We start from the raw sequence: 17,061 nt of genomic DNA, 5'->3' as shown, positions 1-17,061 counted from the left end.
ACTTGTACTGACATGTACCTGGTAAAACCAACCGACTGCGAAGGAAAACATTCTATTTATTTCGAGGATGGGGGTTTACGTATAGTGATGAGAGGAAATTTATTCACCTATACGTTCATTAAATATGAAAGATTGCTTCTGAGTATTTGTATACGATCGCACGACTTTCGTGTTAATTTATAAAAAGTTAGATTATGAAAGCAAAGAACTAAACTAACATTTGTTGTAGATGAATTAAATAATTATTTAGCCGTTTATAAGGTTTTTTTAACATCTGTAAGAACCACTTTATTTTAAAAAACAAATAATCGTCCTATTATTGGCGCCCATGATATATTAGACTATGTGTTTAAATAAAACATAATTCAGATATCGACATCCAAGAGAACAACACATTCTTTTTCAGTGGCGGAAACAGGAATCTTGAAAAGGGGGCCCGACCAGTTTTGTGTCGGGGTAGGGGCCCAAAGCCACATTATAAATTGATTTATTAAATCTTGTGTATATTTTGGATACAAAAGGGGGCCATGGGCGGATATAGGATTTGTGACGGGGGAGGGGGGCGTGGATAACTTCGTTCAGGCAGGGGGTCTGGGGGCCGCCTTAAGGCCCCCAGTGGGTCCAGGGCGAAGCCCTGGTGGTGGCCCAGGGCGCGAAGCCCCCGGAAGCTCCTGGGTTTAAGTGAATTTTAAGAGTCAGTAAAACCAGACACAAAAATTGTTGTATTGATTACTTCCTTTACACAAAAGCCTATAAGATATGAATTAAGTTTGTAACTTACAATACTCTAAAGTCTTTGTAGGAATTTCACGTCTGCTTAAGAATAATGTACAAATTTATTAATCATTTGATAATTTTTATTTCAAATTTACTCTTGAGAAAGCAGAAACTTTGTGTATCTCCGAACTTCGTGAATCTCCGAACTTCGTGTATGTCAGAAGTCGTTCTGAATCATTATTATTTCAGCAAAGATGCTAGTCAACCTGATATTTGTATGTAACTCTAATGTTATTCCAAAAAGTGTTGTTGTTTTTTTTAAATTCCATTCACTGACCTACACATGTATCTCCACCGCAGCCAACGAAACAATATAAACAAACACGCTGTAACGTGCAGTTCCCTTTATAGCAGTATGAAATAAACGAAGCACAATGATACACAAAGAATATCTGAATATTGAAAAATTAAATATTGCAACGTTTGTTTTTATAAGTATTATACATATATGACAGATACACTGTAGGGTAGGGTGGTGTAATTCCGACCGATTATTTTTTTATATTTAGATTTGTTCAAGTATGTCACTGCCTATTACATGTATTACGCTCAACATTTACTGGATTATTTTTCCTTCGGAATACCTTTTATTGTTCAGATTACATTGTGTTATATGTATTATTCGTCATGATATAAAATAAATGTGTTCGATTTACAAGATATGTGTGTTGGGTAACTTCAACTGCACACAGGGTATTTTCGATCGATGTGCAAATATAAATGATATTATTCGCGTCATCTCTAATTTAAAAAAATACATATATATTAATTTAAATTATTCTGTTGTAAAACATAAAAGATTGTGAAAAAATGCTGACAAAAAGAAAAAAAAGCAATTTTCAAAATGTACCTATTTTGAAGACATTAAGTGCACCAGGTGCCTAGAAACTAATTTACCGATTTATCAAGGCAAGCTACAAATATAATATATGCGCAGGCATCTAAACCACATGTAAACAAAACAGATGATTTTTTCACGGTTATAGAACTAGTTTCTACGGAGTATTCTTGTACATAATACTTATCCTAATACTTTTTTTATACGGATGGTGGTCATGATTTTTTTTTCTGGTAACAAATAGCATTGCGTCATTTTCATTGGTCGAACTGAGTTACCTGCTGACGCCGTATTCATGCAAAGGGTAACTTCGGCCGATTTCTGTTCAGCTGATTTGCATTTTATTTGTAAAAACTAAATACTATAAATTTAAAAGGTATGAATTTAAGTTGCAAATTTAAACATAGTTGATAAATTTCACGCCAGGAATATCCACTGTGTCTTTCTGTATATACAAGATATTTTTAGAGGTGATAAACTGATAATTCCCCGCAATGGTTTAAAAATACGCGTCCGTAATTTTTCGGGCGATAAAGTTTCTTCTTGGATGTAATTTTCCAGTAAAGAAATAAATTTCGCCTATTATTATCAACATTGATTTGTATATGAAAAATGCATTTTCTTTCTGCATAAAATAGATGTGTGTACACTATTATGGGTCATAAACAAATCATTTTAAGGTATTTATGAAAAGTCGAAATTAACCACGTGGTCGAAGTTACACTCGTCTGTGACCATCCTAACCTATATCCTGACGTTAAAAAAAGTCTTGTATCTATGTATACAAGTAAATTACTGCATAGTTACACCATTTGATAAATAAATACATCAATCAGTGGATAGGTTTGTAACGTAGACCTTCTGATTTTAAATTCATTTATTTACCTCACTTGGCACATCATCTGGATGAAGGTGACGGAATCAGCCGAGGTTTGCCGAATGTTATTTACCTTCGACCAGCCTTTAAATATTGCAGTATTTTTCTTTGCATCATCATAGGAAATTGACAAGTGCTGTCTACCCTTCAAACGAAATCTGGAGACGTTTTCCGCTTGAATAATTATGAGATAATATTCATAGCCTAGGGAATGCAAGGTTTTCAGACTTGATTTTTAAGAAAACCGATACTTGGTCATAAAATAAAATTACCATTTTTTAATTGACCATTAATTATAAAACCAAAGTAATGCATTATTTTTGAAATTTTAGGGGGGGGGGCGTTCGCCCCCAAGCCCCACTTAAATCCGCCAGTGGGGGCAGGCCCCCTGAACCTCCTCTAAATCTGTTTTTTACACGCTATCGATGTGATCAGGGAGAACATGATATCCTCCAGCAATTTACTTCTTATGAAAACTCTCAATGAAAACATATTAGGTGAAAATATATACACCCATTAGTATCTTAGTACCTTAGTATCGACCTGTTTAATTGCAATGTCACCAACCGTAACGATCGCTGGCCAGGACTTGAATATAATTTATTACCGTTATTAAAACAACTCGTCAGCTGAGTGGACCTATGATTTAAACAGTAAAATAGGGAAATTCCAGTGTTCGAAGTGTATTTATTTTGGGCGCTCTTCCGCATAAACAAATTAAATCGCATTTACGCGTACTTACATGCATGTACCAATAATTTGTGTCATGGGTAAATTCAATTTATTAGATGAAATAAAACAAATGCATAAGATTAATCTTCCTAAACAACACGTTTTTAAAACAATCTATCTGATATAACTGACGGTATAAAATAACAAAGAAAATAAAGGGTTTGTGTTTAATTTGGAATGAGAACAAATCTTAACCTGTCAAATAACTTATAAAACATACTTCGTTTTCCAGACACTAATTGCCATGCGTAATCTTCACATGCACTGACCAAGAGGTCACAAGTTTGAAATGTATGGCTTCTCATTGCGTGAGTTTTGTCAACACATGTCGGAGTAGACTATCTAAGCCAATTGATTCCCAAAGAAAACTGCATAGGAAGGGTTCTTTTTTGGTACACTTTTTAACGGGTAAAATTCATTCGACGCTCGATAGAATTTTCAAATACAAGTGAAATATTGAGGCGGTTAAGTTACATGCGTCCGACCTAGTATTTTGTATGCAATAATATTGTAAGTTAGGAAGAAAATAATACAAACTCAAAAGTACTTAATTTTATTTTCAATTTTCCTGACAATTAAAAATGTGACCTCTACATACAATTATCATTTTTAATTATATACATCCTGTTTAATGTTCATGAAAGAAATAGCAACTCGTTAAATAATAACATAAGAGAGATAAATAAACTGTTTCTTTAATACGCAAAGAAAGTGGTCTTTTCGGCATTCAAAATGCATTGAATTTGAAGTGAATAAGTGAAAGGCACTTAAGACTAGCTGATTAAAACGAGCGAGTGATAATTAAACAGTAAGACGGAATCATATGAAAGATTCGAAATGATTTTAAAGTAATTTTCCACAAAGCGCAATTATCTCAACAATGCAATGTTTATAAGAATAAATATGCAACTTTCTTGTAATTAGCGAATAAAATATAAATCGAAATGTACTAGCGACTTAATCAAAGATATGAAATAATCTGAAAGATTCAACATATTTATCCACTCATCACTTAGTTAAAATGTATTTGGAATGGCCATTCTATGGTTTGTTTTGTGTATGACCTTAGGTCGCTGGTTCACACGCCGATTGATCCTCGGTGACCTCCTTTGCCACGCGCTATCGAGGGATGGGTTACATAATTGTAAACACACGAGGTGAATGTAAAAGGCGTGTACTTAATGGCTGTGAATAGTCTATGTTTAAATTTTTGTTTTATTTTCTAACTTTATTGTTTGTTTTTATATGATAAGAAGAAAAGGTTATCTTTTTTTCCCTGTTTAGTAGACTGGTTTATCCAAATTTGAAAACAAACGAAATAAAAGGGAAAGTTGTCAGTAAATAATTTGGAAATAAAGCACAAAATACTTCAAAAACCTGATTCTAAAGAATATTAGCATCTAATATACAAGGTTTATTATTTATAGTAAGTTTATTTTAATTACACGCATGAAGAGCTCTTGTTTACTTGCTGAATGAAAACACTTACCTGTATATGTGTTATGCTTCTAGCTCATTTAGAACACAAGACTCAAACAAAATAACATTTTCTTGAGATCAATAAGATGTTAAATAACAACTTTAATTACGGCAGCTATTTCGAAATATTTACCGTTTTTGAGTTATAAACCAAAAACTTTAAAGGGCCCCAGATCCCTAATTTTAGGGGCCAGACCCTTTTTAGTGGTCTCAAATGAAAGGCCTTAAAATTGTGCGTAACTTTTATTCTCAATGTTTTATCAAAATATTTTTAGTTTAGAAGATAAAAAGGAAAACATGTGTAAATTTTCGCTCTTTTTGGCGTTCTAATTTTTGACCCCTCTCTAGCGCCATTTTGAATACAGAAATTGAAAAACAAAAACCGATGTGCACAACTTCAGTGCTTCTATTATTTAAATTCGGTAGAATTTCTACTCCAGCTTTAGTAGTCTCTGAGCCTTTGTCTGGAAATGAAGCCTCCTAAATTTTCATCTAAAGGGAGATAACCCAAAAGCGGAAGTGGGTTTTTGAAATGTTTGACAGCATTCTGATAGAATTTTGTAACGTCTTTAAACCCTGCAAATTTGAGCAAAATCCGTTGAGAAATGAGCAAGATATGAGGTCTCAAAGTTGGCGTCTAGGAAAAAAAAAAGAATAATAAGAACTAGAGCCGAGCTCGTTGCAGAGCAACGAATAGGTCTTCCGTTGGAGCAGTGACCTTGAGTCAAGGTCATGCCATATTCTAAGATGATAAATAATCTTTTAAGGGACTATCAACTTGCAATGCTTCGCCAGTAGAAAGACAATAAAATAATGTACACTTTCTATTTTGTGACCTTGAACTTGTCCAGATGACCTTGCGTCAAGCCATGACACACTCTGGTTATGACGCAAACCTATCTGTGTTACCGACTTGACAAGTTAACACATGTTCTTTCAGACCACACATTCAGTAAAAGCATCTTGTTCTTAGTGACATTGAACTTGAGTCAAGGCCATGACACAGTCTGTATGATACCAACAATACCCATTCTGAGTGTTTCCAACTTGACAAGTTTACACATGTTTTTTTCATTTCGTTTCCATATAGTTGTAATTTATTACTTTTAACTCGCTGGCTTCAAATTTTATTGTATATATGTTTTATGTCCAATTTCGATAATGAAAAACGTCGGCATCTTTGAGTACGTGTACAAGGTGCATTACGTTACCCTATCACATCATGTTTTATAACGCAGACCATACATGTATGTATAGTCAGCGTTATAAAAAAAAAGCTTTAAAAAAACCCATTTTATTCATCAAAAATCTCTGCTTAATTATCTTTGCTGATTTCTTACAGAACTAGAGTGTTCCCAGGAACGCATGTGTCGCCTGATTTTAGCTTATTTAAAGATGTAACTAAGTCTAAAAGTTATCAGCTATTTATTTGCTAAGGCATTGAATATAGTTCATGCCAAAAAAACAAAACAAAACAAAACAATCCAGGGATAGTAAGACTGCGATAGAATCTAACAATCAAATAGAAATGCAAATCCTTAACCCCTGAAAGCTAAAATGGATATTAATGAAATTTGAATGAATTTATTATAAATAATTATATATAAATTATTTAAGTACGTGATTTCAACAATCCTTCGAAAGAGGCTTCAGTCTTTCATATCAGCAATTGTCAGTCTACACCATCCATTTTGGAATACCGATCCCGTTGTATTTTCATAGTACTTAAATTTCAGTTTTTGTGGTTTCTTTATTTCATACAGTGTCAAAATACATTGTCATGAGATCATAAACATGTATAACTGTTAATTATTAAACCCTGCCTCTGTAATTTCAAAAGACATAAGTTAAATTTAACCCTATATATTTACAAAATAGGTCAAATGAAAATGTATATTTTACAAAATAGGTCAAAGGTCAAGTGAACTGTAACGCTGGTATTTTTCAAAATGTTTTATGACAAACAGTGCACATTCTGAATAGCATAGACTTACCTCATAAATATCAAAAAGAAGTTGTATATCGGCATTATTGGTTAATTTGAAAAGTAGGTCAAAGGTCAAGTTCAAGGATATCTAGGTCGGAAGCCATGGACTAATACAAAAGCCATAGTGTCAAGCTGTATGTGCAAATTATCAAACCCATACCTCTTACATTTCTCGAGATATAAGGTGTGACAGACGGACGGACAGCAAGACAAACGCCAGGTAAATTGATCGCTAAGTGCTGCTCTGCTCTGCAGGCGACACAAAAATGTTTGTTTGATTGTCTGTTTGTTGTTTAACGTCCCTTGAGCTGCCAGCATTTGCCAGTGAAGGGCTGCAAATTCAGACCTATACTCGACACTCAAGGCCATTGAGCAGTGGGGGATTTTTTTCATGCCGGCACCTACTGCTAAACGGGACCTCGGTTTATACGGCCTCGTCCGAAGGACCATACTCCACGTTCTGTAGTGAAATTGTTTGTTTGTTTGTGTGTTAACGTCCCAGTCGAGATTTTTCACTCATATGGAAAAACCACCACTTGCCGGTGGAGGGCTGTAAATTCGACACTCAAGGCCATTGAGCAGTGAGGGATTTTTTTCATCCCAGCACCTACTGCTACACGGGACCTCGGTTTATACGGTCTCATCCGAAGGACCAGTCTCCACGTCCCGTAGTGGAATAGTTTGTTTGTGTGTTGTTTAACGTCCCTCTCGAGATTTTTCACTCATATGGAAACGCCACCACTTGCCGGTGGAGGGCGGCAAATTCAGACCTATACTCGACACTCAAGGCCAATGAGCAGTGAGGGATCTCTTTCGTCCCAGCATCTACTGCTACACGGGACCTCGGTTTATACGGTCTCATGCAAAGGACCGGTCTCCACGTCCCGCAGAGGGAGTCGAACCCACGACGTAAAGATCAACTCCTTACTCCGCGACTCTAGAGCAAACACTCAAACCACTGCGCCACGCGGGCGACGTGGTGGTATTCGAAACCACAATTACGAATCGTAGGGGTAGAAACATTTTGATAAATGTATTATCATTTCTGTGTCATGTTCTGACTTAAGCCTGTAGAACGCAATTTCATTTTTTTCTGGGACGGGGCACAAACAATCAAATTTTTTTGATATTTAAGCCAAAAAAAAAAATAATAATAATAAAAACATAATTGCGGGGGTGGGGGTGGGGGTGGGGGGTGGGCACGACCATATAGCTTTAAGCTATATAGTGACTAAGAAGGAATAACTTGTCATTTGTCAAAGTCTTTTACCTAAACTCTTCACTTTTAATTGTCAATGACAGATTCTTGTTACAAAGTGAAAAGTATACATTTATATGTAGTACAGCTATCCATCTCATATGCATAATCTATTTAATGAATCGTTTTATCCTAAAGGGAAAGTGAAATCTCAATCAAAATTTGTCACAAATACTGGACTCTCTGATTAATTATAATATACATGTAAGAACGGATCGTCAGTTAGGACTGCAGGTTTGATAAATTCACAGCATGCATCTTCAGCCTTAATTAAAACGTTGTTTCGAAATATTACACTGTATCTATAAAAGCGTAAAATTAGAATTGACCTAAAGAATATTTTACACCACAGGGGAAATGCTTCCGTGGCACCAGACGTTTACAATTTTGATTGACAGGTGTAGCGCCGTGCATGGATTTCATGTAACTATGTACAAATAAGAAATGAAGGGATCTAAAGAAAAAAGTTATTGTGATTGACATTGTAATTAAAACAGAGACAATTAACAGTCGTTTGGCTGTGCTGGCCTTTCTGACATTTGAAGTAAAGTTTAAGAATAACTTATCATTGAAATAAAGTTGTAAAAGTGTATTATCAATTATTTTCATTTTCATCATTAGATGTGCTAATAAGTTTGTTATACTCAAGTCCATGTATATGTTCTCCTTGTACATTTTTTTTTTGAACCGCGCGTGCAAGTGTAATTAAATTATAAAAAGTTAACATACTTCTTAAATGCATGGCATTTACGTTACACAGTTCTGGACAATAGAAATAATTAAGCTTATAGTGTTGGCGATATTTTATCGTATGCTAAAAAATATGTATTACATAAAACATGTATTTTAAAAAATTCAGCACAATATAGCCTTTCAGATACTTATACATACAAAATCAGATTACATATAATATGAAATATTTTATTGAATATTATGATCTCTTCTCTGTAAACAGGTGTGTTTTGGAGAGGACATTGAAGGCAAAAAGGGGCTCGAATAGCCGCCAGTTTTTTTCTTTTCTTCGGAAAGCTGTACAGTTATCTTGGACGACATATCGCGTACAAGTACAGTGTACAAAACAGCAGTGAAAATAAAAATAATGAACTCAAAGTTTAATTCTCTTCTCTCAATTATTTTGTGAAACATAAAGATACAAGTTTTTACCAGAGTGTATACAAAGCGACTTTTCAAGCGGTACATGAAAGCGTTTGACGCGTGACCAGGTACGTGTAATTGCTTTCAAAACATGCAAACTCAGACTACAGTATCAGGTAGCGCAGGTTGCTGGCCTGTCAATCAAATCAGCAGCTATTGTTTTATTTTTGTATGATTGTCGGGCGGTATGTTATCGATCTTAAGCTAGGTAGATTTTGTGGGCGTTAATGGAAAATTGGGTGTTTAATAAAAAGCACATGTACTTGTCATATGCTGGAGTTACAAAACTATAGTCGACAGAGTTTTTCACATAGCATGTTAAAAGTTGGTGTAATCATAAAGATAGCCATAATGTAAAAGTGTTTAGCAATGCGTCTTATTGTTTTCAAAATATATCTCTTTTGAATTCTTTGTCTACAAACCTTGTGTGTCAAGTTAGAATTATCTGCAGAATTAACCACACGCAATGAATCTCCGAAATTAAACACATAATAACACATAATTGAGAAATAAATCGTTTATTAAATACATGTATGCAGTTTAAAGATTAGGATTCATGAAATCGAGTACCTTTATACGTCCTTAATAAAATGTTTTGGATTTAAATTAAATCAAATTAAGATAAGAATAAATGATTTAATTGAATGATCCGGTATGATTTAAAAAATAATTTTCCGTAAATCATTGTGTCAGCAAAATGAATATAGAACGACAATGTTTTGTGTATGAGCACTAATAGCTGCTTCCTCGGCTACATAATTAGGTTACATAATTGTAAACAAACACAAAACCCGGGTATATGTGAAACGCAGTTAAATGCAGTTAAAGACTGATTTATTTTTTGCTAACTTTGTTTTTTTAATTTAATATAGTGTATGTTTCAACATTAAACGACGAAAAGATGTTTTGTTTACGAACGCAGGTCGCTGGTTCACACGCAATGGATCTCTTGTAATTTCGGCCACAATAATTTAATAAGTATATCACCAACATGACCAACATAGATAAGATGAAATAATTTGAAAGATCCGATTTGACTAAAAAAAAACAATTATCCGTACATAGTTGAGTTTGCAAAATAGATTTAGAACGGCAATGCCTGTTTAGTGTATGGCCACTGATCACTGGATCTAGGTCACGCGTGATCGGGGGATGGCCGGTTACGTAATTATAAACAAAAACAAACCCCGAGACGTATTGAAAATGTGTGACTCAATAATTTGGAATGAAACCACAGAACACGTAAAAACTTATTTTAAAGTAGTATTAGTATTTATTTTGGATAGGTTTATCATTTATAGCAAGTTTATTTCAGTTATGCGCATAAAGATTTCACCTTCACTTGTCTAATGAAACTAGTTACCTGTATATGGGTCAAGCTTCTAGCTCATTTATTAAAAAAGACTCGAACAAAATAACAAGTTCACGAGATCAATAATATGTTAAAGAACAACTTTTTTAGCGACAGCTATATCAAAATATTTACCGTTTTTGAGTTATAAAACGAAAACTTTCAAGGACCCTAGATCCCTAATTTTAGGGACCAGTCCCTTTTTGGAGGTGCCAAATGAAAGGCCTTAAAATTGTGCACAACTTTTATTCAACATGTCTTAACAAAATATTTTTAGTTTAAAAGATACATAGGAAAATATGTGTAAATTTTCGCGCTTTTAGGCGTTCTAATTTTTGACCCCTATCTAGCGCCATTTTGAACACAGAAATCAAAAAACAAAAATAGATGTGCACAACTTCAATGCTTCTATTATTTAAATTCGGAAGAATTTCTACTCCAGCTTTTGTAGTCTCGGAGCCTTTATCCGGAAATGAAGAGTCCTAAATTTTCATTTAAAGGGAGATAACTCAAAAGCGGAAGTGGATTTTTGACATGTTTGCGGCATTCTGATAGAGTTTTGTAACGTCTATAAACCCTGCAAATTTGAGCAAAATCCGTTGAGAAATGAGCGAGATATGAGGCCTCAAAGTTGGCGTCTAGAAAGGAGAAGAAAAAAAAAAAGAATAATAATCTTAACCATCAGAATCAGTAGAAGGTCTTCCGTTGTGACGGAAGACCTTAATAATCTTAACCATCAGTAGAAGGTCTTCCGCCTGGAGCGGAAGACCTTAATGAATGCTTTTTATAATGTTCCCGCAAACAATTATTCCGAAAGATATCCGAAAATGTGCTGTGTTAAGCAAAACACGTGTTTTAAAATGCGCGTGTAATATTAGAAATATAGATACGATTGATGGACTTGTGAATGCATACTTGTACAAATTGTCATTTTAAACTTAAAAATGTTATCAGGAATATAAATTATTCTGTATGATCTATTTGATTTAACTAAAAACGAATACAATCTGATCGCTTAAGGGAAGGGTCTCCCACGTTTTCTGATCCTTTTAATATTGGTAAATGATAATGATGGTCTTGTTGACCCTGCTCAACATCTCATTTCTCTGACTCCTTCTTTAAACAATACGAGTTACCTTTACTGTATAATACATGGATAAGTGGAAAGCAAGAAGTTTATGAACCAGAAATACATAGGTCAAATGATGCAATTTGATGAATTAGTGCATATCTGGAAAGCTAAACCACCAAATCTATTAAGCGGTTATTCAATCATTGAAAGTCTTCGTAACAAACATGAATATGTTAAAGATCTTCTCTATAGAAACATTGTAAAGAATAGGGAGTTGATCCTTGCATCGCATTTCGAATCCCCTCCACACACACACACAAACACACAAAACGATTTCTCACTGCTCAAGGTCGCAAGTGCCGATTTCAGGTCTAACTTTGCAGCTTTGTACCGGAATGAATGTTCTAATATTACTTGTGAACATGGTCCACATCACAATACCAGTACACAAGATACATGTAGTCTGAAAACTTGATTAATCAATTCTTCCTTTTAAATTTTATGATCGTCGATTAAAGGTACAATTTTTCCCCTTGGAGATGCTTAGATACATCACATAAACAAGAAATAAATGCTCTATTTTGCAATGGAAACAATACGTACTTTACCAAATAGTTACAGATTTATAAATAATCAAATGCTAGTAAATTGTCAATATTGTTATTACATAGTACGAGTTTTTGTCAGGTACACTTGTCGTTTCAGTATTTAGGACATACCCATAGAGACATCGACGCAGGTTTTCTGTTATTGCAGAGAAACTACGTAAAGAGGATGATTAACCTCTTCCGCAGTTACAGAGAATATTAAATGGAGGTAGAAGAGTACAAGGATTTTACGATATCAAGAGCTGGATTTCCCCTGGCATCAACCAAATACAATATCACTCAAACCCCTTCAGTACTGACAATTACGGCGCCAGGGTTGGTTATCGAGAAAACTGCCAGGAAGCTTTGAAAACCCTCACAATGTTCCCTCCTTACCAAAGGGCCAATAGCATATACTTTTACCCCCAGACTTCAGCAATATAAATATCGGTGATCTATGAGATTATAAAAAAGAAAATGAAATAAAATTATATTTTACAGTAATCTCATTGAAATTGATGGGCAGATGATAACAAATTAATGAAAGAACGGTATACCTTTAAAAAAGGAAGAGTTGTCAAGGGTTTTTAAAGAAAAGGAGACAATATAGGGATGTAAGAATATAATTATGATTCATTTTTAAAGTATTGTGTATATTTTTCATGTAATACCTTTGAATTCTCTTTGGAAGAAAAAAAAAGGTAGAAAATGATTTTAAAAATTTTGTTCCTGTATTTCAGCTCCATTGTCAAGGAAAATAAAATCGAATAAATACTTGGACCTCCTTGTCGTTTTCCTTCTTTTAAATATGGATTAAATCAGTAGAAGTAATAAAGTTTGAGTGTATTCCAACATTAATGAATATACCCATGGACAAGCTACAAATGAAGCATGGTATGAGGGTTGGTCTTTTAACAGATTCAAACTTTAAACAAGCCATCAAGTATATCGATGACAAAAAAGAACTATCAAAATCATTTATGAGAAGCTTGGTGGGTGAAAATCGAATGGAAGATCTCGCTTTACCCGCGCCATTAAAATAGGGCAGGGAAAAGGAAAATATGGCCCGTGACATGTACTTCAGATCACTGCGTCGCCAACACAGATGCCTGAGAGTAAAAGAAAATGGGCTTCTTATAAAATGAAGAATTTCCAGTACTTGGATGCAGTGTTGATGGCATATGCACATGTAAATGCATTCCTCCTCACCCACCAAAAATAGTTGAAATAAAGTGCCCTTATTCTCTGCGTAATGAAAAGCCAAAGGATGTGGCAGTCAAGTCAAAATGTATTTATGACAAAAGCTCTGGGACTTGGATTGTAACTCCAGATTCAGAATATTATGCACAAATACAGGGGCAGTTGGTCTTTATGGTATGAAAATGCTGATCTGGTTATATACACACAGAAAGGAATTCATGTCTCTCATGTTTATTTTGATAAACAAATTTTCTCTAGTATGGCACAGAAACTTGTATTGTTTCACAAGATGTATGTTCTTCCTGTGCTGTTAAAAAAATAACAAATATATTTTCCTTGAATATTATTTTATATACTTTTCATCTTAATACATAATTATTTCAGCTTTTCATTTATTATATTGTCAGATACCTTGTATTTGAGCAAATAATTATATACTTTAGAATGTAAGATTGAATTGATGATAGACTTAACAGTTTAACTGTGCTTGTATTAATTCATTTCATGAAATAATGAAATATATAGATTACTTAAGAGTTGATTTATACAATTGTACAAAACTCATAAATTTAATGATCATTATATTAAATCATGTTAATTTTATAATTACTAAACATGCTTCAGATTGATTTTACATTTCAGTTGACTAACTTTGAATCTAAATTGCAGATACAAGCACAAACACCCAAAAACTTGATGACATAAAGATGTAGTCTCAAAGGCATAGTTCCTTGTAAAATTTTAAATGTTTTAAACCTTCGAATGGCACGCTCCACATGAATCCGGGCACTTACAATCCGTCTTGTCTTTGTCACTGCTCTACTGTCTACCCATAGAGTAAGGCGGTCTATTCAGAGTACATGATCTTCTGGCTAAGAGATCTCGTCTTAAAAATCCACGGTCAGCCATAATATCATCCCCATGTTCTAAATATTCAAGATAACCACTTTCCTCAACAATACGTCGGTCTGAAATACTACCAGTGAAAAGTTTAGAAATAAAAGTAAATGATCATGTGGGAGAAATGGAGATAAGTGCCTTCAGGGTATTGTAGTGTTTATAATTAAACCAGGTTACTCTCTGAGAGGATGGTAAACTTGGTTTCTGAATAAAAAAATTCTGTACAGTCTATAATTTATCTGGTCTTTGGGAAATATTTAAATGTTTTCGGTAAGTTAGCTGTTATCTGCTCTTTATTTGGCCATGAAATTAAAAAATTCAACGCCAGATACAAAAAAATTTATCCACGTTGTGAAAATCCGACTGATACTCGATGGATGAATACCAACTAAATTACCAAACACTTCTACATCTAACCCACGTTTAAGACGAACCAAAGTGATCACAAATTCTTCTTTCAGTGAAAGTTTCCTCTTTGGACCAGCTTTCCGAGCCTACAAAATTGGATTAAATAGAATAAAAAATAAAAATACCAAGTCCTTATATTTTTATGTAAATTGAAATACATTTATAGTTACTTCTAACGTATGGAAAAGCATAATTAAATCAATTTTTAAGAGGGGAAACACTCCTTTGAAATCTGTTGTATCCTGTCCCTTCCAGTAGTTCAGCTTTTCTGCTTTTGGTCTAATCCATTGAAATAAGAACAGGAAGAAGGACAAATTTAAGCCTGTAATTTAAAAGAAAAAAACTTGCATGTGATTATAAAATTCTCAATAGGACTTTAAACAACAAACAAACAAAACTATCTGTATGACTTGATAATTTTCTCCAAAACCTACGAACAACATTTAGAACGTTTAGAAAAGATCTTTTAGCAACCAAGGGTTGTTAATTTGAAGTTATCACCGACGATGTGCGAATTCTTTAAGAGAAAAGTAAAATATAAGGAAATTGATCCTATCATCACTGAAATGGGCATGACAAACAGAAAAAAGGACTTGCACAAAAAAATCTTGAAAGAAAAAAAAGCGTCAACCAAATGTTATGATTACCAAATCAGGGGTTGAAATATATGGTAGCCCGATGCCCGGGGCTAGTCATTTTAAGACTCGGGCTAGCTAATTTAGATGTAATGATGGTCTATCGGACTAGCAGAATGGGGAAAAAATCTCAACAGTTTATTTTCACTTTTCTATGTAGAGTGGTTTCATTAGACTGAGAACTACATTGTATTTTAATTTGTTTCTGTCACCACAGCCTTTAAAACTTTTACTTGTTGTTTTCATTTCGCATGAAAAAAGTTGTTGGGCTAGTTAGTTTGAGGTTTGGGCTAGTAATTTTTTACTGGTCAATAGCCCCTGGGCTAGTGGGTTTTCCAGGAAAATTTAAACCCCTGCAAATACAATCCATAAATTAAGGGTTTAAAAAATACGCATTCTCAAACATTGGGACATCTTGCAAACAGACACAATTTGCAAAGAGATATTTATCGATGAACCAGTAATCGCCTACAGTTAACACAAAAACATAGCGATTGATTGATTCTATGTTGTTTTACGTCCCATTCGAGAATTTTTCACTCATATAGAGACGTCACCATATACCGGTGAAGGGCTTCAAATTTTGTCCTTTACTCGGCACTCAGGGCCATTGAGCAGTGAGGGATCTTTATCGTGCCAACGCCTGCCGTGACACGGGGCTCTCGGTTTTTAAGGTCTCATCCGAAGGACCCGCAACTTTCACTTTAAAGTGCCGAGCGCATGGCGAAGGAACAGTTGCTACCCATTTTTTATCGACTTAGGTCAGTCGCGTCCGAGATTCGAACTCACGACCTCCCGATCACGAAGCGAGCACTCTACCGACTGAGCTACCGTGAACGGTCAAAAACATAGCGAAATGATAATCAAGTCACGCTTACAATAGCTTAAGACACATAAAAAAGGTGGGCTTCTGATGATGGCGGGCCTTGAGAGCAAAAATATATTTCTTTTTAAAAACCGCCGAAACACTCTACGCTTCCATAATAACATTTTTATTAAATAACTAATAAGTGGTCTAGAGTGTCGGGCCCTAGTAAATTTACAACAAGCTTGGTTGATTGATGTCCTTTTTCAAAACCATTTATCATTTGCTTGAAAGCACATGGATTTGGTTTTGCTCTTGATGGCTTTCCGTACATCACTCAACCAGGTGACCGGAACATAAAGTCGGTGCCCCTCGACCAGCTGGGTGTACCCAACAGGGACTGTGGATTCATTTTCTAGGCATTTCTGTTACTTCTGCTATGTTAAAAAACTAGGTCATGCATTTCCAAAATCAGGGTTCCAGTACGGATACTTTAAATTATTATTGTAGTGATCGGGGATGCATTAATTATTTGAGTTTATTAGTGATCGCAGCAATAATGAATTATATGCGGTGGTCAGTCTCCCTTGGAAATTCTCAGGAAATCTTGGCAAGTTGATTTGAGATTAATCCATGTTGTCAATGATCAAACTGGAGTAATTGGCTGGATTCTTTCTGCTCTCTTTCTGTGTTGTAATACCTCTTTCTTGATAGTTTGTTATTTGATAGAAGGGAAAAAAGCTATTATCTCATAAATTTCACTAAATCTTCATCAAGTTTTTATGCCCCTGGATCGAAAGATCCCGGGGGTATATTGTTTTTGTCCTGTCTGTTGTCAACTTTAACCTTGCCCATAACATTTGATTGGTTGGAGCTATGACTTTCATACTTCACATGTGTATTCCTTGTTTGTATGTTGTTTAACGTCCCTCTCGAGAATTTTTCACTCATATGGAGACGCCACCACTTGCCGGTGGAGAGCTACAAATTTTGACCTATA

Source organism: Saccostrea echinata, unplaced genomic scaffold (assembly GCF_033153115.1).
Source record: "Saccostrea echinata isolate AGI-Se365-2 ecotype Australia unplaced genomic scaffold, CSIRO_AGI_Sech_v1 ptg000005l, whole genome shotgun sequence".
In the NCBI taxonomy this organism is placed as follows: domain Eukaryota; kingdom Metazoa; phylum Mollusca; class Bivalvia; order Ostreida; family Ostreidae; genus Saccostrea; species Saccostrea echinata.
This window is presented reverse-complemented; position numbering follows the sequence as displayed.